At 42.2% G+C, this 21006-nt stretch overlaps 1 pseudogene; it reads right to left on the reverse strand.

Annotated features, from left to right (window-relative positions):
* The window catches only part of LOC118938894, a 70847-nt pseudogene that overhangs the window by 4422 nt on the left and 45419 nt on the right, over positions 1–21006 (reverse strand).

Raw genomic sequence — 21006 nt, forward strand, 5'->3', positions numbered from 1 at the left:
TTCTATAGTCTAGACTGGTTCTACTTGTGTGTACACACACATACAAGTGAGCTGCTGGTCTCACAGCTAGGTTTCACTGGGCTATTGCCTTGCCTGGCATTGTATGGATGCTTGGTGATTCAGACTTGACCTTTTTACAAAATTAAACCCCTCAGTCTTTTTTTAACACGTCAATATCGCCGCGGTTACTAAAATCCTGCAACAGCTACTCTGCTAGAGGGTGTCCCTACGCTTTATATCTGGGAAACGGTCAATGGATCAGAGAGACTGGGATGGTGGCGAGACCAAGAGTTCACTCAGAGGACGGGTGTGTGTGTGTGTGCGCAAGTGTATTTGTTGGGGAGAAAGGGGGCAGGGGTGAGTTCATCCACTTAGCCATATTGTGTTTATCTGACCATGAAAGGCCATTTGGACAGGGGGCTGAAGAGACAACACACACACACACACACACACACACACACACACACACACACACAGGATAATATACAAAAGCAGAGCGGTGTGTGTAGAACAGTAGATAGATAGTCTGAGGATGTGTGTATGAGTGTGTAAATGTCATTATTGTCTTACAACACAAGCTCAGGGGAAAGAGAGAAACACTGTAAATGTAAATTAGCAACAGATGCTGTTTAGAGCCAGGTGGAACACAGACAATCAGATAATAGCTTCACAGATAACTTATTGTCACACATAAAGCTCTGTAGCAGTATGTCACCAAGCCCACCTGTAAACATGACCCTTTATAACAACTTAAACCCCAACCTTACTCCTAGAAACCCCAACCTTACTCCTAGAAACCCCAACCTTACTCCTAGAAACCCCAACCGTACTCCTAGAAACCCCAACCTTACTCCTAGAAACCCCAACCTTACTCCTAGAAACCCCAACCGTACTCCTAGAAACCCCAACCTTACTCCTAGAAACCCCAATCTTACTCCTAGAAACCCCAACCTTACTCCTAGAAACCCCAATCTTACTCCTAGAAACCCCAACCTTACTCCTAGAAACCCCAACCTTACTCCTAGAAACCCCAACCTTACTCCTAGAAACCCCAACCTTACTCCTAGAAACCCCAACCTTACTCCTAGAAACCCCAACCGTACTCCTAGAAACCCCAACCATACTCCTAGAAACCCCAAACGTAGAAAGGGGGCGACTAGCTTGAGGTGTCTTAAAGTGTGTGTGTATACTGACCCAGAGAAGTCTTCCTGATGCATAGTGATGTTGATGAAGTCACTGACCGACAGCAGGAGAGGCTGTACTGCACTGGTCATCAGAGCCTGTGCTCCCTAAATGCACACAAGGCAGTGCATCATTTAATAAGGCGTTCAAAAGGGTTGTGTCATAACTTTGAAACAACTCAGTCAGACAATGACATCTCAAATATCAGTGGACACATGAACTGAACAAACATTACCATAACTGCTTGCATCTGCAGGCCAGGTGTGTTGCTGAAGGACACCGTCTCCACAGGGACACACCTGACTGGCTTAAGTCTGCCATTGCCAAGCAACCCAAACAGACAGGTGGGCTGCTGGTCGTCTTGGCTGAATGTGATTTGCTGATACGCGGACATTTGCAGTGTAATCTAGAAGTGTGTGTGAGACTGGTTGTGTGTTTGGGCATGTGTGTGTGTGTCGGTCGTGGGGTTTCGGAGTGGTGCCGCCAGTTTATCGTCCATCTTTAGATCAATCTAAACTCAATAGACCTGACCCAGTGTGTGTGTGTTTGTTTGTGTGTGTTTGTGTGCTAGTCAGCTAAGCCCCTGCCAACAATAGATAACCAGATCTCGGTTCAGATCTCCTCTCTAAAGTTAACAATGTCCCCTCCGTTGTGTGCGTGTGGGATTGGCGGAAAGCAGAGAGAAACAAGCCTCCGACCGTTTTCCCAGTTACCACAAAATAACTTTGTGAGAAAAAGCGAGTGATAGCCAAAGAAGAGTGGACACACTCCACTCAGTGTTTACCCTTTCACCTCCCAGAGGGAGGTGCAGCAGTAATGCCAATAGTTTCCATAACTCAGTTCCAAAAGTGCCCAATCATAATCCACAACCATCTGCACATCAGATAGAATGGAGAAAGAAGATGAAGTTCTTTTTTTGAATTCAAAAGATGTACGGTGTCCACAACGGAAGACGTTTTCACGTCTTTTTAACCTTATTTTCCTTTTTCGATTCCACAATTCTGACTTTTCCCCCTCCTTTTGGGGGACGAAGGGGGGTGAAAGTCGCGTGTACAATATACTCCTTGTACACACGAAGGGTAGAGATGAGAGGAGGAGGAGTAGAGAGGGGAAAAGAGAAGATCAGTATGGGAGGAGATGAGCGTGTCTTACCTCTAGGGAAGCAGTGAGAGCATGTTCAGCAGCCGGAGGACATGACCCCAATCCCAATATCACCTGAGAACACGCACGCATGCACGCACGCACACACACACACAGGTCAGCTTACAGTGAAACCTGACAAACCATAATAGTCTCTTTCCTCACATATCCCTCCCGTATTCCTCTAAGGGTTATTACAGCATTTATCCTCCCTCCTTCCTCTCCTATCCTCAACGTCCCTCCTTCCATCCCATCCTTCTTTTCTCCCCCTCCCTCCCTCCCTCCCTCTTAAAATAACCAGGCGTTCTTGCTGAAACGGCCTCACTCTGCTTTCAAATTGTACAATTTTGACAATCTCCCAGGCCACTAAATATTTGATGGCAGAGTAATCTATTTTTATGCCACTATTAATCACGCAGGCCTCAGCACTAGGACACATCATACATCTTTAATGGGCCATATTAAGGAATACGTTTCCCCATCTCTCCCTCTATCTCTCTTTCTCTGCCACTCTCTCGCTCTCTCTCTACATCTGACTCCGTCCCTTCCTTCGTCATCCTTCTCGCCTCTCCTCTCCCCCTTTCGCCACCGCTTCTCTGCCTCTCGCGCCGCTTCTCTGCCTCTCGCGCCGCTTCTCTGCCTCTCGCGCAGCTTCTCTGCCTCGCGCAGCTTCTCTGCCTCACGCGCCGCTTCTCTGCCTCTCGCGCCGCTTCTCTGCCTCTCGCGCCGCTTCTCTCCCTCTCTCGCCGCTTCTCTCCCTCTCTCCCTGCTTCTCTCCCTCTCTCCCTGCTTCTCTCCTCTCTCCCTGCTTCTCTCCTCTCTCCCTGCTTCTCTCCTCTCTCCCTGCTTCTCTCCCTCTCTCCCTGCTTCTCTCCCTCTCCCCTGCTTCTCTCCTTCTCTCCCTGCTTCTCTCCTCTCTCCCTGCTTCTCTCCCCTCTCCCTGCTTCTCTCCTCTCTCCCTGCTTCTCTCCCCTCTCCCTGCTTCTCTCCTCTCTCCCTGCTTCTCTCCTCTCTCCCTGCTTCTCTCCCTCTCCCTGCTTCTCTCCTCTCTCCCTTCTTCTCTCCTCTCTCCCTGCTTCTCTCCCTCTCGCCCTGCTTCTCTCCTCTCCCCCTGCTTCTCTCCCTGCTTCTCTCCCTCTCTTCCTGCTTCTCTCCTCTCTCCCTGCTTCTCTCCTCTCTCCCTGCTTCTCTCTTCTCTCCTCTCTCCGCTTCTCTCCTCTCTCCCTGGTTCTCTCCTCTCCCCCTCTCCTCTCCCCTCTCACAGCATCTCTCTCCCTCTCGCGCCGCTTCTCTCCCTCTCTCCCTGCTTCTCTGCCTCTCGCCCTGCTTCTCTCCTCTCTCCCTGCTTCTCTCCTCTCTCCCTGCTTCTCTCCTCTCTCCCTGCTTCTCTCCTCTCTCCCTGCTTCTCTCCCTCTCCTTGCTTCTCTCCCTCTCCTTGCTTCTCTCCCTCTCCTTGCTTCTCTCCCTCTCCTTGCTTCTCTCCCTCTCGCGCCCCATCTCTCCCTCTCGCCGCATCCCTACCTCGCGCCCCATCCGTCCCTCTCGCACCCCATCTCTCCCTCTCGCACCCCATCTCTCCCTCTCGCACCCCATCTCTCCCTCTCGCGCCCCATCTCTCCCTCTCGCGCCCCATCTCTCCCTCTCGCGCCCCATCTCTCCCTCTCGCACCCCATCTCTCCCTCTCGCACCCCATCTCTCCCTCTCGCGCCCCATCTCTCCCTCTCTCCTTGCATCTCTCCCTCTCGAGCTGCATCTCTCCCTCTCGCCCTGCTTCTCTCCGTGCTTCTCTCCCTCTCTCTGTGCTTCTCTCCCTCTCGCCGCATCTCTCCCTCGCTCCTTGCTTCTCTCCCTCTCGCACTGCATCTCTCCCTCTCGCTGCTTCTCTCCCTCCCCCCTCTCGCTGATTCTTTCCCACTCTTGCCGCTTCTCTCCCACTCTCGCCGCTTCTCCCTCTCCCCATCTCCCCGCTTCTCTCCCACTCTTCCCGCTTCTCTCCCACTCTCGCCGCTTCTCCCTCTCCCCATCTCCCCGCTTCTCTCCCACTCGCCGCTTCTCCCTCTCCCACTCTCCCCGCTTCTCTCCCACTCTCCCGCTTCTCTCCCACTCTCGCCGCTTCTCCCTCTCCCCATCTCCCCGCTTCTCTCCCACTCGCCGCTTCTCCCTCTCCCACTCTCCCCGCTTCTCTCCCACTCTCGCCGCTTCTCCCTCTCCCCTCTCCCTCTCCCCGCTTCTCTCCCACTCTCGCCGCTTCTCCCTCTCCCACTCTCCCCGCTTCTCTCCCACTCTCGCCGCTTCTCCCTCTCACCCTCTCGCCGCTTCTCCCTCTCCCCATCTCGCCGCTTCTCCCTCTCCCCATCTCGCCGCTTCTCCCTCTCCCCATCTCGCCGCTTCTCCCTCTCCCCCTCTCGCCGCTTTTCCCTCTCCACATCTCGCCGCTTCTCCCTCTCCCCATCTCGCGCTTCTCCCTCTCCCCCTCTCGCCGCTTTTCCCTCTCCCCATCTCGCCGCTTCTCCCTCTCCCCATCTCGCGCTTCTCCCTCTCCCCATCTCGCCGCTTCTCCCTCGCCGCTTCTCCCACTCCCCATCTCACCGCTTCTCCCTCTCCCCATCTCACCGCTTCTCCCTCTCCCCATCTCGCCGCTTCTCCCTCTCCCCATCTCGCCGCTTCTCCCTCTCCCCATCTCGCCGCTTCTCCCTCTCCCCATCTCGCCGCTTCTCCAACTCCCCATCTCACCGCTTCTCCCTCTCCCCATCTCACCGCTTCTCCCTCTCCCCATCTCACCGCTTCTCCCTCTCCCCCTCTCGCCGCTTCTCTCCCTCTCGCTGCTTCTCTCTCTATCCCCCCCTCTCGCTGCTTTTCTCTCTCTCCCTCTCGCGCCCCATCTCTCCCTCCCCATCTCTCCCTCTCGCGCCCCATCTCTCCCTCTCGCGCCCCATCTCTCCCTCTCGCGCCCCATCTCTCCCTCTCGCACCCCATCTCTCCCTCTCGCACCCCATCTCTCCCTCTCGCACCCCATCTCTCCCTCTCGCGCCCCATCTCTCCCTCTCGCGCCCCATCTCTCCCTCTCGCGCCCCATCTCTCCCTCTCGCACCCCATCTCTCCCTCTCGCACCCCATCTCTCCCTCTCGCGCCCCATCTCTCCCTCTCTCCTTGCATCTCTCCCTCTCGAGCTGCATCTCTCCCTCTCGCCCTGCTTCTCTCCGTGCTTCTCTCCCTCTCTCTGTGCTTCTCTCCCTCTCGCCGCATCTCTCCCTCGCTCCTTGCTTCTCTCCCTCTCGCACTGCATCTCTCCCTCTCGCTGCTTCTCTCCCTCCCCCCTCTCGCTGATTCTTTCCCACTCTTGCCGCTTCTCTCCCACTCTCGCCGCTTCTCCCTCTCCCCATCTCCCCGCTTCTCTCCCACTCTTCCCGCTTCTCTCCCACTCTCGCCGCTTCTCCCTCTCCCCATCTCCCCGCTTCTCTCCCACTCGCCGCTTCTCCCTCTCCCACTCTCCCCGCTTCTCTCCCACTCTCCCGCTTCTCTCCCACTCTCGCCGCTTCTCCCTCTCCCCATCTCCCCGCTTCTCTCCCACTCGCCGCTTCTCCCTCTCCCACTCTCCCCGCTTCTCTCCCACTCTCGCCGCTTCTCCCTCTCCCCTCTCCCTCTCCCCGCTTCTCTCCCACTCTCGCCGCTTCTCCCTCTCCCACTCTCCCCGCTTCTCTCCCACTCTCGCCGCTTCTCCCTCTCACCCTCTCGCCGCTTCTCCCTCTCCCCATCTCGCCGCTTCTCCCTCTCCCCATCTCGCCGCTTCTCCCTCTCCCCATCTCGCCGCTTCTCCCTCTCCCCCTCTCGCCGCTTTTCCCTCTCCACATCTCGCCGCTTCTCCCTCTCCCCATCTCGCGCTTCTCCCTCTCCCCCTCTCGCCGCTTTTCCCTCTCCCCATCTCGCCGCTTCTCCCTCTCCCCATCTCGCGCTTCTCCCTCTCCCCATCTCGCCGCTTCTCCCTCAACCCCTCTCGCCGCTTCTCCCACTCCCCATCTCACCGCTTCTCCCTCTCCCCATCTCGCCGCTTCTCCCTCTCCCCATCTCGCCGCTTCTCCCTCTCCCCATCTCGCCGCTTCTCCCTCTCCCCATCTCGCCGCTTCTCCCTCTCCCCATCTCGCCGCTTCTCCCTCTCCCCATCTCGCCGCTTCTCCAACTCCCCATCTCACCGCTTCTCCCTCTCCCCATCTCACCGCTTCTCCCTCTCCCCATCTCACCGCTTCTCCCTCTCCCCCTCTCGCCGCTTCTCTCCCTCTCGCTGCTTCTCTCTCTATCCCCCCCTCTCGCTGCTTTTCTCTCTCTCCCTCTCGCGCCCCATCTCTCCCTCCCCATCTCTCCCTCTCGCGCCCCATCTCTCCCTCTCGCGCCCCATCTCTCCCTCTCGCGCTCCATCTCTCCCTCTCGCGCCCCATCTCTCCCTCTCGCCCTGCTTCTCTCCGTGCTTCTCTCCCTCTCGCCGCATCTCTCCCTCTCGAGCTGCATCTCTCCCTCTCGCCCTGCTTCTCTCCGTGCTTCTCTCCCTCTCGCTGCTTCTCTCCCTCCCCCCTCTCGCTGCTTATTTCCCACTCTCGCCGCTTCTCTCCCACTCTCGCCGCTTCTCCCTCTCCCCATCTCCCCGCTTCTCTCCCACTCTCGCCGCTTCTCCCTCTCCCCATCTCCCCGCTTCTCTCCCACTCTCGCCGCTTCTCCCTCTCCCCATCTCCCCGCTTCTCTCCCACTCGCCGCTTCTCCCTCTCCCACTCTCCCCGCTTTCTCCCACTCTTGCCGCTTCTCCCTCTCCCCATCTCCCCGCTTCTCTCCCACTCTCGCCGCTTCTCCCTCTCCCACTCTCCCCGCTTCTCTCCCACTCTCGCCGCTTCTCCCTCTCCCCCTCTCGCCGCTTCTCCCTCTCCCCCTCTCGCCGCTTCTCCCTCTCTCCCTCTCCCTGCTTCTCTCGCTCTCTCCCTCTCGCTGCTTCTCTCTCTCTCCCTCTCGCTGCTTCTCTCTCCCTCTCGCCGCTTCTCCCTCTCTCCCTCTCCCTGCTTCTCTCTCTCTCCCCCTCTCGCCGCTTCTCCCTCTCTCCCTCTCCCTGCTTCTCTCTCTCTCCCTCTCCTGCTTCTCTCTCTCTCTCCCTCTCGCTGCTTCTCTCTCTCTCCCTCTCGCCGCTTCTCCCTCTCTCCCTCTCCCTGCTTCTCTCCCTCTCCCTGCTTCTCTCTCTCTCCCTCTCGCTGCTTCTCTCTCTCTCCCACTCTCGCCGCTTCTCCCTCTCCCCCTCTCGCCGCTTCTCCCTCTCTCCCTCTCCCTGCTTCTCTCTCTCTCTCCCTCTCGCTGCTTCTCTCTCTCTCCCTCTCACTGCTTCTCTCTCTCTCCCTCTCTCTGCTTCTCTCTCTCTCCCTCTCGCTGCTTCTCTCTCTCCCCCTCTCGCTGTTTCTCAATTTAATTCAAGGGGCTTTATTGACATGGGAAACACATGTTAACATCGCCAAAGCAAGTGAGTAGATAATAACCCAAAGAGAAATAAACAATAAAAATGAACAGTAAACATTACACTCACAGAAGTTCCAAAAGAATAAAGGCATTACAAATGTCATGTTATGTATATACAGTGTTTTAACAATGTACAAATGGTGTAAAGTACAAAAGGGAAAATAAATAAACATAAATATGGGTTGTATTTACAATGGTGTTTGTCTTTACTGGTTGCCCTTTTCTTGTGGCAACAGGTCATAAATCTTGCTGCTGTGATGGAACACCGTGGTATTTCACCCAGTAGATATGGGAGTTTATCAAAATCGGAAGTGTTTTCAAATTCTTTGTGGATCTGTGTAATCTGAGGGAAATGTGTCTCTAATATGGGCATACATTGGGCAGGATGTTAGGAAGTGCAGCTCAGTTTCCACCTCATTTTGTGGGCAGTGTGCACATAGCCTGTCTTCTCTTGAGAGCCAGGTCTGCCTACGGCGGCCTTTCTCAATAGCAAGGCTATGCTCACTGAGTCTGTACATAGTCAAAGCTTTCCTTAAGTTTGGGTCAGTCATAGTGGTCAGCTATTCTGCCACTGTGTACTCTCTGTTTAGGGCCAAATAGCATTCTAGTTTGCTCTGTTTTTTTGTTAATTCTTTCCAATGTGTCAAGTAATTAATCTTTTTGTTTTCTCATGATTTGGTTGGATCTAATTGTGTAGCTGTCCTGGGGCTCTGTGGGGTGTGTTTGTGTTTATGAACAGAGCCCCAGGACCAGCTTGCTTAGGGGACTTTTCTCCAGGTTCATCTCTCTGTAGGTGATGGCTTTGTTATGGAAGGTTTGGGAATCGCTTCCTTTTAGGTGGTTGTAGAATTTTAAAACGTCTCTTTTCTGGATTTTCCTTCTGACATAGAAGGTCCTTCTTGCCTTGTCTCTCAGATTGTTCACAGCTTTGTGGAAGTTACCTGTGGCGCTGATGTTTAGGCCAAGTTATGTATAGTTTTCTGTGTGCTCTAGGGCAACGGTGTCTAGATGGAATTTGTATTTGTGGTCCTTGCGACAGGACCTTTATTGGAACACCATTATTTTGGTCTTACTGAGATTTACTGTCAGGGCCCCGGTCTGTGCAGAATCTGTGCAGAATCTGTGCAGAAGATCTAGGTGCTGCTGTAGGCCCTCCTTGGTTGGTGACAGAAGCACCAGATCATCAGCAAACAGTAGACATTTGACTTCAGATTCTAGTAGGGTGAGGCCGGGTGCTGCAGACTGTTCTAGTGCCCTCACCAAATCGTTGATATATATATATATATATATATATATATATATATATATATATATATATATATATATTGAAGAGGGTGGGGCTTAAGCTGCATCCCTGTCTGGCTGCTCCTCCCCCCTCCCGCTGCTCCTCTCCCCCCCCTACCGCAGATCCTCTCCACCCCTCCCACTGCTCCTCTCCACCCCTCCCACTGCTCCTCTCCCCCCCCACCGCAGATCCTCTTCACCCCTCCCAGTGCTCCTCTCCACCCCTCCCACTGCTCCTCTCCCCCCCTACTGCAGATCCTCTCCACCCTTCCCACTGCTCCTCTCGACCCCTCCCACTGCTCCTCTCTCCCCCTCTCCATGCTCCTCTCCCTCCCTCCCTCTCACTGCTTCTCCCCCTCTTGCTGCATATCTCGCTCTCCCTCTCGCTGCATCTCTCGTAAAATACAATGTTGACGTTGTGTGTTTTGTACCACTTTTTTTGTACGGCCCCGGGGAGAGTTGAAACTCCCAAAACAGTTTCCCAATACAGTCATGTCTCTGCGTCTCATTTCGTGCTGTCCCGCCTAGGATTTCGTCAGTGAATAGGTACGGCCTTTCACAATGTGTAAAACATAATACGGACGTGTAAAACACAAGGTTGACGTGAAAAACACAAGGTGGACGTGTAAAACATAATGTAAAACATAATGTAAAACACAAGGTTGGATGTGTAAAACAATGTAAAACATAATGTAAAACATAATGTAAAACATAATGCAGACGTGTAAAACATAATGTAAAACATAATGCGGACGTGTAAAACATTATGCAGACGTGTAAAACATAATGCGGACGTGTAAAACATAATGTAGACGTTTAAAACATAATGTAAAACATAATGCAGACGTGTAAAACATAATGTAGACGTTTAAAACATAATGCAGACGTGTAAAACATAATGCAGACGTGTAAAACATAATGTAAAACATAATGCAGACGTGTAAAACATAATGTAAAACATAATGCAGACGTGTAAAACATAATGTAGACGTTTAAAACATAATGCAGACGTGTAAAACATAATGCAGACGTGTAAAACATAATGCAGACGTGTAAAACATAATGCAGACGTGTAAAACATCATGTAAAACATAATGCAGACGTGTAAAACATCATGTAAAACATAATGCAGACGTGTAAAACATAATGTAGACGTTTAAAACATAATGCAGACGTGTAAAACATAATGCAGACGTGTAAAACATAATGCAGACGTGTAAAACATAATGTAAAACATAATGCAGACGTGTAAAACATAATGCAGACGTGTAAAACATAATGTAAAACATAATGCAGACGTGTAAAACATAATGCAGACGTGTAAAACATAATGTAAAACATAATGCGGACGTGTAAAACATTATGCAGACGTGTAAAACATAATGTAAAACATAATGCAGACGTGTAAAACATAATGCAGACGTGTAAAACATAATGTAAAACATAATGCAGACGTGTAAAACATAATGCAGACGTGTAAAACATAATGTAAAACATAATGCAGACGTGTAAAACATAATGTAAAACATAATGCAGACGTGTAAAACATAATGTAAAACATAATGTAGACGTGTAAAACATAATGCAGACGTGTAAAACATTATGCAGATGTGTAAAACATAATGCAGACGTGTAAAAGATAATGTAAAACATAATGCAGACGTGTAAAACATAATGTAAAACATAATGCAGATGTGTAAAACATAATGTAAAACATAATGCAGACGTGTAAAACATAATGCGGACGTGTAAAACATAATGCAGACGTGTAAAACATAATGCAGACGTGTAAAACATAATGCAGACGTGTAAAAAATAATGCAGACGTGTAAAACATAATGCAGACGTGTAAAACATAATGCAGACGTGTAAAACATAATGCAGACTTTTAAAACATAATGTAAAACATAATGCAGACGTGTAAAACATAATGCAGACGTGTAAAACATAATGCAGACTTTTAAAACATAATGTAAAACATAATGCAGACGTGTAAAACATAATGTAAAACATAATGCAGACGTGTAAAACATAATGCAGACTTTTAAAACATAATGTAAAACATAATGCAGACGTGTAAAACATAATGTAAAACATAATGCAGACGTGTAAAACATAATGTAAAACATAATGCAGACGTGTAAAACATAATGTAAAACATAATGTAGACGTGTAAAACATAATGCAGACGTGTAAAACATTATGCAGATGTGTAAAACATAATGCAGACGTGTAAAAGATAATGTAAAACATAATGCAGACGTGTAAAACATAATGTAAAACATAATGCAGACGTGTAAAACAATGTAAAACACAATGCAGACGTGTAAAACATAATGCAGACGTGTAAAACATAATGCAGACGTGTAAAACATAATGTAAAACATAATGCAGACTTGTAAAACATAATGCAGACGTGTAAAACATAATGCAGATGTGTAAAACATAATGCAGACGTGTAAAACATAATGCAGACGTGTAAAACATAATGCAGACGTGTAAAACATAATGCAGACGTGTAAAACATAATGCAGACGTGTAAAACATAATGTAAAACATAATGCAGACGTGTAAAACATAATGCAGACGTGTAAAACATAATGCAGACGTGTAAAACATAATGCGGACGTGTAAAACATAATGCAGACGTGTAAAACATAATGTAAAACATAATGCAGACGTGTAAAACATAATGCAGACGTGTAAAACATAATGCAGACGTGTAAAACATAATGCGGACGTGTAAAACATAATGCAGACGTGTAAAACATAATGTAAAACATAATGCAGACGTGTAAAACATAATGCAGACGTGTAAAACATAATGTAAAACATAATGCAGACGTGTAAAACATAATGCAGACGTGTAAAACATAATGCAGACGTGTAAAACATAATGCAGACGTGTAAAACATAATGTAAAACATAATGTAGACGTGTAAAACATAATGCAGACGTGTAAAACATTATGCAGATGTGTAAAACATAATGCAGACGTGTAAAAGATAATGTAAAACATAATGCAGACGTGTAAAACATAATGTAAAACATAATGCAGATGTGTAAAACATAATGTAAAACATAATGCAGACGTGTAAAACATAATGCGGACGTGTAAAACATAATTCAGACGTGTAAAACATAATGCAGACGTGTAAAACATAATGCAGACGTGTAAAACATAATGCAGACTTTTAAAACATAATGTAAAACATAATGCAGACGTGTAAAACATAATGTAAAACATAATGCAGACGTGTAAAACATAATGCAGACTTTTAAAACATAATGTAAAACATAATGCAGACGTGTAAAACACAATGTAAAACACAATGCAGACGTGTAAAACATAATGCAGACGTGTAAAACATAATGCAGACGTGTAAAACATAATGCAGACGTGTAAAACATAATGCAGACGTGTAAAACATAATGCAGATGTGTAAAACATAATGCAGACGTGTAAAACATAATGCAGACGTGTAAAACATAATGCAGACGTGTAAAACATAATGCAGACGTGTAAAACATAATGCAGACGTGTAAAACATAATGCAGACGTGTAAAACATAATGTAAAACATAATGCAGACGTGTAAAACATAATGCAGACGTGTAAAACATAATGCAGACGTGTAAAACATAATGCGGACGTGTAAAACATAATGCAGACGTGTAAAACATAATGTAAAACATAATGCAGACGTGTAAAACATAATGCAGACGTGTAAAACATAATGCAGACGTGTAAAACATAATGCGGACGTGTAAAACATAATGCAGACGTGTAAAACATAATGTAAAACATAATGCAGACGTGTAAAACATAATGCAGACGTGTAAAACATAATGTAAAACATAATGCAGACGTGTAAAACATAATGCAGACGTGTAAAACATAATGCAGACGTGTAAAACATAATGCGGACGTGTAAAACATAATGTAAAACATAATGCAGACGTGTAAAACATAATGTAAAACATAATGTAAAACATTATGCAGACGTGTAAAACATAATGTAAAACATAATGCAGACGTGTAAAACATAATGCAAAACATAATGCAGACGTGTAAAACATAATGCAGACGTGTAAAACATTATGCAGACGTGTAAAACATAATGTAAAACATAATGCAGACGTGTAAAACATAATGCAGACGTGTAAAACATAATGCAGACGTGTAAAACATAATGTAAAACATAATGTAGACGTGTAAAACATAATGCAGACGTGTAAAACATTATGCAGATGTGTAAAACATAATGCAGACGTGTAAAAGATAATGTAAAACATAATGCAGACGTGTAAAACATAATGTAAAACATAATGCAGATGTGTAAAACATAATGTAAAACATAATGCAGACGTGTAAAACATAATGCGGACGTGTAAAACATAATTCAGACGTGTAAAACATAATGCAGACGTGTAAAACATAATGCAGACGTGTAAAACATAATGCAGACTTTTAAAACATAATGTAAAACATAATGCAGACGTGTAAAACATAATGTAAAACATAATGCAGACGTGTAAAACATAATGCAGACTTTTAAAACATAATGTAAAACATAATGCAGACGTGTAAAACACAATGTAAAACACAATGCAGACGTGTAAAACATAATGCAGACGTGTAAAACATAATGCAGACGTGTAAAACATAATGCAGACGTGTAAAACATAATGCAGACGTGTAAAACATAATGCAGATGTGTAAAACATAATGCAGACGTGTAAAACATAATGCAGACGTGTAAAACATAATGCAGACGTGTAAAACATAATGCAGACGTGTAAAACATAATGCAGACGTGTAAAACATAATGCAGACGTGTAAAACATAATGTAAAACATAATGCAGACGTGTAAAACATAATGCAGACGTGTAAAACATAATGCAGACGTGTAAAACATAATGCGGACGTGTAAAACATAATGCAGACGTGTAAAACATAATGTAAAACATAATGCAGACGTGTAAAACATAATGCAGACGTGTAAAACATAATGCAGACGTGTAAAACATAATGCGGACGTGTAAAACATAATGCAGACGTGTAAAACATAATGTAAAACATAATGCAGACGTGTAAAACATAATGCAGACGTGTAAAACATAATGTAAAACATAATGCAGACGTGTAAAACATAATGCAGACGTGTAAAACATAATGCAGACGTGTAAAACATAATGCGGACGTGTAAAACATAATGTAAAACATAATGCAGACGTGTAAAACATAATGTAAAACATAATGTAAAACATTATGCAGACGTGTAAAACATAATGTAAAACATAATGCAGACGTGTAAAACATAATGCAAAACATAATGCAGACGTGTAAAACATAATGCAGACGTGTAAAACATTATGCAGACGTGTAAAACATAATGTAAAACATAATGCAGACGTGTAAAACATTATGCAGACGTGTAAAACATAATGTAAAACATAATGCAGACGTGTAACACATAATGTAAAACATAATGCAGACGTGTAAAACATTATGCAGATGTGTAAAACATAATGCGGACGTGTAAAACATAATGTAAAACATAATGCAGACGTGTAAAACATAATGTAAAACACAATGCAGACGTGTAAAACATAATGCAGACGTGTAAAGCATAATGTAGATGTGTAAAACATTATGCAGATGTGTAAAACATAATGCAGACGTGTAAAACATAATGTAAAACATAATGCAGACGTGTAAAACATAATGTAAAACATAATGCAGACGTGTAAAACATAATGCAGACGTGTAAAACATAATGTAAAACATAATGCAGACGTGTAAAACATAATGCAGACGTGTAAAACATAATGCAGACGTGTAAAACATAATGCAGACGTGTAAAACATAATGTAAAACATAATGCAGACGTGTAAAACATAATGCAGACGTGTAAAACATAATGCAGACGTGTAAAACATAATGCAGATGTGTAAAACATAATGTAAAACATAATGCAGACGTGTAAAACATAATGCGGACGTGTAAAACATAATGCAGACGTGTAAAACATAATGCAGACGTGTAAAACATAATGCAGACGTGTAAAACATAATGCAGACGTGTAAAAAATAATGCAGACGGGTAAAACATAATGCAGACGTGTAAAACATAATGCAGATGTGTAAAACATAATGCAGACGTGTAAAACATAATGCAGACGTGTAAAACATAATGCAGACTTTTAAAACATCATGTAAAACATAATGCAGACGTGTAAAACATAATGTAAAACATAATGCAGACGTGTAAAACATAATGTAAAACATAATGCAGACGTGTAAAACAATGTAAAACATAATGCAGATGTGTAAAACATAATGTAAAACATAATGCAGACGTGTAAAACATAATGCGGACGTGTAAAACATAATGCAGACGTGTAAAACATAATGCGGACGTGTAAAACATAATGCAGACTTTTAAAACATAATGTAAAACATAATGCAGACGTGTAAAACATAATGTAAAACATAATGCAGACGTGTAAAACATAATGCAGACGTGTAAAACATAATGTAAAACATAATGCAGACGTGTAAAACATAATGCAGACGTGTAAAACATAATGCAGACGTGTAAAACATAATGTAAAACATAATGCAGACGTGTAAAACATAATGTAAAACATAATGTAAAACATAATGCAGACGTGTAAAACATAATGCAGACGTGTAAAACATAATGCAGACGTGTAAAACATAATGCGGACGTGTAAAACATAATGTAAAACATAATGCAGACGTGTAAAACATAATGTAAAACATAATGTAAAACATAATGCAGACGTGTAAAACATAATGTAAAACATAATGCAGACGTGTAAAACATAATGCAAAACATAATGCAGACGTGTAAAACATAATGCAGACGTGTAAAACATTATGCAGACGTGTAAAACATAATGTAAAACATAATGCAGACGTGTAAAACATTATGCAGACGTGTAAAACATAATGTAAAACATAATGCAGACGTGTAAAACATAATGTAAAACATAATGCAGACGTGTAAAACATTATGCAGATGTGTAAAACATAATGCGGACGTGTAAAACATAATGTAAAACATAATGCAGACGTGTAAAACATAATGTAAAACACAATGCAGATGTGTAAAACATAATGCAGACGTGTAAAGCATAATGTAGATGTGTAAAACATTATGCAGATGTGTAAAACATAATGCAGACATGTAAAACATAATGTAAAACATAATGCAGACGTGTAAAACATAATGTAAAACATAATGCAGACGTGTAAAACATAATGCGGACGTGTAAAACATAATGCAGACGTGTAAAACATAATGCAGACGTGCAAAACATAATGCAGACGTGCAAAACATAATGCAGACGTGTAAAACATAATGCAGACGTGTAAAACATAATGTAAAACATAATGCAGACGTGTAAAACATAATGCAGACGTGTAAAACATAATGCAGACGTGTAAAACATAATGCAGATGTGTAAAACATAATGTAAAACATAATGCAGACGTGTAAAACATAATGCGGACGTGTAAAACATAATGCAGACGTGTAAAACATAATGCAGACGTGTAAAACATAATGCAGACCTGTAAAACATAATGCAGACGTGTAAAACATAATGCGGTCGTGTAAAACATAATGCGGACGTGTAAAACATAATGCAGACGTGTAAAACATAATGCAGACTTTTAAAACATAATGTAAGACATAATGCAGACGTGTAAAACATAATGTAAAACATAATGCAGACGTGTAAAACATAATGTAAAACATAATGCAGACGTGTAAAACATAATGCAGACGTGTAAAACATAATGTAAAACATAATGCAGACGTGTAAAACATAATGCAGACGTGTAAAACATAATGCAGACGTGTAAAACATAATGCAGACGTGTAAAACATAATGCAGACGTGTAAAACATAATGTAAAACATAATGCAGACGTGTAAAACATAATGCAAAACATAATGCAGACGTGTAAAACATAATGCAGACGTGTAAAATATTATGCAGACGTGTAAAACATAATGTAAAACATAATGCAGACGTGTAAAACATTATGCAGATGTGTAAAACATAATGCGGACGTGTAAAACATAATGCAGACGTGTAAAACATAATGCAGACTTTTAAAACATCATGTAAAACATAATGCAGACGTGTAAAACATAATGTAAAACATAATGCAGACGTGTAAAACATAATGTAAAACATAATGCAGACGTGTAAAACAATGTAAAACATAATGCAGACGTGTAAAACATTATGCAGACGTGTAAAACATAATGTAAAACATAATGCAGACGTGTAAAACATAATGTAAAAGATAATGCAGACGTGTAAAACATAATGTAAAACATAATGCAGACATGTAAAACATTATGCAGACGTGTAAAACATAATATAAAACATAATGCAGACGTGTAAAACATAATGTAAAACATAATGCAGACGTGTAAAACATAATGTAAAACATAATGCAGACGTGTAAAACATTATGCAGACGTGTAAAACATAATGTAAAACATAATGCAGACGTGTAAAACATAATGCAGACGTGTAAAGCATAATGCGGACGTGTAAAACATAATGTAAAACACAATGCAGACGTGTAAAACATAATGCAGACGTGTAAAGCATAATGTAGATGTGTAAAACATTATGCAGATGTGTAAAACATAATGCAGACGTGTAAAACATAATGTAAAACATAATGCAGACGTGTAAAACATAATGCGGACGTGTAAAACATAATGCAGACGTGTAAAAAATTATGCAGACGTGTAAAACATAATGTAAAACATAATGCAGACGTGTAAAACATAATGCGGACGTGTAAAATATAATGCAGACGTGTAAAACATAATGTAAAACATAATGCAGACGTGTAAAACATAATGCAGACGTGTAAAACATAATGCGGACGTGTAAAACATAATGCAGACGTGTAAAACATAATGTAAAACATAATGCAGACGTGTAAAACATAATGCAGACGTGTAAAACATAATGTAAAACATAATGCAGACGTGTAAAACATAATGCAGACGTGTAAAACATAATGCAGACGTGTAAAACATAATGCAGACGTGTAAAAGATAATGTAAAACATAATGCAGACGTGTAAAACATAATGTAAAACATAATGCAGATGTGTAAAACATAATGTAAAACATAATGCAGACGTGTAAAACATAATGTAAAACATAATGCAGATGTGTAAAACATAATGTAAAACATAATGCAGACGTGTAAAACATAATGCGGACGTGTAAAACATAATGCAGACGTGTAAAACATAATGCAGACGTGTAAAACATAATGCAGACGTGTAAAAAATAATGCAGACGGGTAAAACATAATGCAGACGTGTAAAACATAATGCAGAAGTGTAAAACATAATGCAGACTTTTAAAACATAATGTAAAACATAATGCAGACGTGTAAAACATAATGCAGACGTGTAAAACATAATGCAGACTTTTAAAACATAATGTAAAACATAATGCAGACGTGTAAAACATAATGTAAAACATAATGCAGACGTGTAAAACATAATGCAGACTTTTAAAACATAATGTAAAACATAATGCAGACGTGTAAAACATAATGTAAAACATAATGCAGACGTGTAAAACATAATGTAAAACATAATGCAGACGTGTAAAACATAATGTAAAACATAATGTAGACGTGTAAAACATAATGCAGACGTGTAAAACATTATGCAGATGTGTAAAACATAATGCAGACGTGTAAAAGATAATGTAAAACATAATGCAGACGTGTAAAACATAATGTAAAACATAATGCAGACGTGTAAAACAATGTAAAACACAATGCAGACGTGTAAAACATAATGCAGACGTGTAAAACATAATGTAAAACATAATGCAGACGTGTAAAACATAATGCAGACGTGTAAAACATAATGCAGATGTGTAAAACATAATGCAGAGGTGTAAAACATAATGCAGACGTGTAAAACATAATGCAGACGTGTAAAACATAATGCAGACGTGTAAAACAATGCAGACGTGTAAAACATAATGTAAAACATAATGCAGACGTGTAAAACATAATGCAGACGTGTAAAACATAATGCAGACGTGTAAAACATAATGTAAAACATAATGCAGACGTGTAAAACATAATGCAGACGTGTAAAACATAATGCAGACGTGTAAAACATAATGCGGACGTGTAAAACATAATGCAGACGTGTAAAACATAATGTAAAACATAATGCAGACGTGTAAAACATAATGCAGACGTGTAAAACATAATGTAAAACATAATGCAGACGTGTAAAACATAATGCAGACGTGTAAAACATAATGCAGACGTGTAAAACATAATGCAGACGTGTAAAACATAATGTAAAACATAATGTAGACGTGTAAAACATAATGCAGACGTGTAAAACATTATGCAGATGTGTAAAACATAATGCAGACGTGTAAAAGATAATGTAAAACATAATGCAGACGTGTAAAACATAATGCGGACGTGTAAAACATAATGCAGACGTGTAAAACATAATGCAGACGTGTAAAACATAATGCAGACGTGTAAAAAATAATGCAGACGGGTAAAACATAATGCAGACGTGTAAAACATAATGTAGACGTGTAAAACATAATGCAGACTTTTAAAACATAATGTAAAACATAATGCAGACGTGTAAAACATAATGCAGACGTGTAAAACATAATGCAGACTTTTAAAACATAATGTAAAACATAATGCAGACGTGTAAAACATAATGTAAAACATAATGCAGACGTGTAAAACATAATGCAGACTTTTAAAACATAATGTAAAACATAATGCAGACGTGTAAAACATAATGTAAAACATAATGCAGACGTGTAAAACATAATGTAAAACATAATGCAGACGTGTAAAACATAATGTAAAACATAATGTAGACGTGTAAAACATAATGCAGACGTGTAAAACATTATGCAGATGTGTAAAACATAATGCAGACGTGTAAAAGATAATGTAAAACATAATGCAGACGTGTAAAACATAATGTAAAACATAATGCAGACGTGTAAAACAATGTAAAACACAATGCAGACGTGTAAAACATAATGCAGACGTGTAAAACATAATGTAAAACATAATGCAGACGTGTAAAACATAATGCAGACGTGTAAAACATAATGCAGATGTGTAAAACATAATGCAGACGTGTAAAACATAATGCAGACGTGTAAAACATAATGCAGACGTGTAAAACATAATGCAGACGTGTAAAACATAATGCAGACGTGTAAAACATAATGCAGACGTGTAAAACATAATGCAGACGTGTAAAACATAATGCGGACGTGTAAAACATAATGCAGACGTGTAAAACATAATGTAAAACATAATGCAGACGTGTAAAACATAATGCAGACGTGTAAAACATAATGCAGACGTGTAAAACATAATGCGGACGTGTAAAACATAATGCAGACGTGTAAAACATAATGTAAAACATAATGCAGACGTGTAAAACATAATGCAGACGTGTAAAACATAATGTAAAACATAATGCAGACGTGTAAAACATAATGCAGACGTGTAAAACATAATGCGGACGTGTAAAACATAATGTAAAACATAATGCAGACGTGTAAAACATAATGTAAAACATAATGTAAAACATTATGCAGACGTGTAAAACATAATGTAAAACATAATGCAGACGTGTAAAACATAATGCAAAACATAATGCAGACGTGTAAAACATAATGCAGACGTGTAAAACATTATGCAGACGTGTAAAACATAATGTAAAACATAATGCAGACGTGTAAAACATTATGCAGACGTGTAAAACATAATGTAAAACATAATGCAGACGTGTAAAACATAATGTAAAACATAATGCAGACGTG

Source organism: Oncorhynchus mykiss, chromosome 15, assembly GCF_013265735.2.
Source record: "Oncorhynchus mykiss isolate Arlee chromosome 15, USDA_OmykA_1.1, whole genome shotgun sequence".
NCBI classification, from domain to species: Eukaryota; Metazoa; Chordata; class Actinopteri; order Salmoniformes; family Salmonidae; genus Oncorhynchus; species Oncorhynchus mykiss.